Here is a 1,507-nt window from a genome sequence, read left to right as displayed (position 1 = left end):
GGACAGGGTCTCATTATACCTCTAGACTGTAAGCTCCTGGGGACAGGGTCTCATTATACCTCTAGACTGTAAGCTCCTGGGGACAGGGTCTCATTATACCTCTAGACTGTAAGCTCCTGGGGACAGGGTCTCATTATAGTTCTAGACTGTAAGCTCCTGAGGACAGGGTCTCATTATACCCCTAGACTGTAAGCTCCTGGGGACAGGGTCTCATTATAGTTCTAGACTGTAAGCTCCTGAGGACAGGGTCCCTTTTACCCCTAGACTGGCCCCTAAGTCGGGCAATTACCTTGTCAGTCAGGCGTTATAGGAACAGCTGTATAAATCCGCCATCTTCAATGTAATTTCTCCATCTGCAGCACAGAAACACAAAGGGTCATGTACACAAAAATTGATGTCTTTGATGAAGAGCAGAACAAGGCTGGAATGTAATAGAGATTTTGTGTTGTGTCATGTGGAGTCGTAGGTCTGTGTGCTGTGTGTTATCTGCACATGTGGAGTCGTAGGTCTGTGTGCTGTGTGTTATCTGCACATGTGGAGTCGTAGGTCTGTGTGCTGTGTGTTACCCGCACATGTGGAGTCGTAGGTCTGTGTGCAGTAGGTTATCTGCACATGTGGAGTCGTAGGTCGGTGTGCTGTGTGTTACCTGCACATGTGGAGTCGTAGGTATGTGTCCTGTGTGTTACCCGCACATGTGGAGTCGTAGGTCTGTGTGCAGTAGGTTATCTGCACATGTGGAGTCGTAGGTCTGTGTGCTGTGTGTTACCCGCACATGTGGAGTTGTAGGTCTGTGTGCTGTGTGTTACCCGGACATGTGGAGTCGTAGGTCTGTGTGCTGTGTGTTACCTGCACATGTGGAGTCGTAGGTCTGTGTGCTGTGTGTTATCTGCACATGTGGAGTCGTAGGTCTGTGTGCTGTATGTTACCCGCACATGTGGAGTCGTAGGTCTGTGTGTTGTGTGTTACCTGCACATGTGGAGTCGTAGGTCTGTGTGCTGTGTGTTACCCGGACATGTGGAGTCGTAGGTCTGTGTGCTGTGTGTTACCTGCACATGTGGAGTCGTAGGTCTGTGTGCTGTGTGTTATCTGCACATGTGGAGTTGTAGGTCTGTGTGCTGTGTGTTACCCGGACATGTGGAGTCGTAGGTCTGTGTGCTGTGTGTTACCTGCACATGTGGAGTCGTAGGTCTGTGTGCTGTGTGTTATCTGCACATGTGGAGTCGTAGGTCTGTGTGCTGTATGTTACCCGCACATGTGGAGTCGTAGGTCTGTGTGTTGTGTGTTACCTGCACATGTGGAGTCGTAGGTCTGTGTGCCGTGTGTTACCCGCACATGTGGAGTCGTAGGTCTGTGTGCCGTGTGTTACCCGCACATGTGGAGTCGTAGGTCTGTGTGCTGTGTGTTACCCGCACATGTGGAGTCGTAGGTCTGTGTGCTGTGTGTTACCTGCACATGTGGAGTCGGAAGGGGGTACACCAGAGTGCAAGGAGGGTAGAGGGGTCAGTGT

At 50.9% G+C, this 1,507-nt stretch overlaps 1 protein-coding gene across 1 annotated transcript in view; it reads right to left on the bottom strand.

The window, feature by feature from the left end:
* Positions 1-365, bottom strand: part of LOC108795199 (mothers against decapentaplegic homolog 6-like) — a 12,532-nt gene extending 12,167 nt beyond the window's left edge. Inside the window, exon 1 of the mRNA XM_018566403.1 lies at positions 290-365. The gene's annotated coding sequence lies outside the window, so the exon portion shown is untranslated. The remainder of the gene's footprint in view (positions 1-289) is intronic.
* Between the last annotated feature and the right edge of the window lie 1,142 nt (positions 366-1,507).

This window comes from Nanorana parkeri, unplaced genomic scaffold (genome assembly GCF_000935625.1).
Source record: "Nanorana parkeri isolate BGI_ZX_2015 unplaced genomic scaffold, ASM93562v1 scaffold947, whole genome shotgun sequence".
Classification (NCBI taxonomy): domain Eukaryota; kingdom Metazoa; phylum Chordata; class Amphibia; order Anura; family Dicroglossidae; genus Nanorana; species Nanorana parkeri.
The sequence above is the reverse complement of the archived record's forward strand: the minus strand, read 5'-3'. Positions and strand labels throughout refer to the sequence as shown.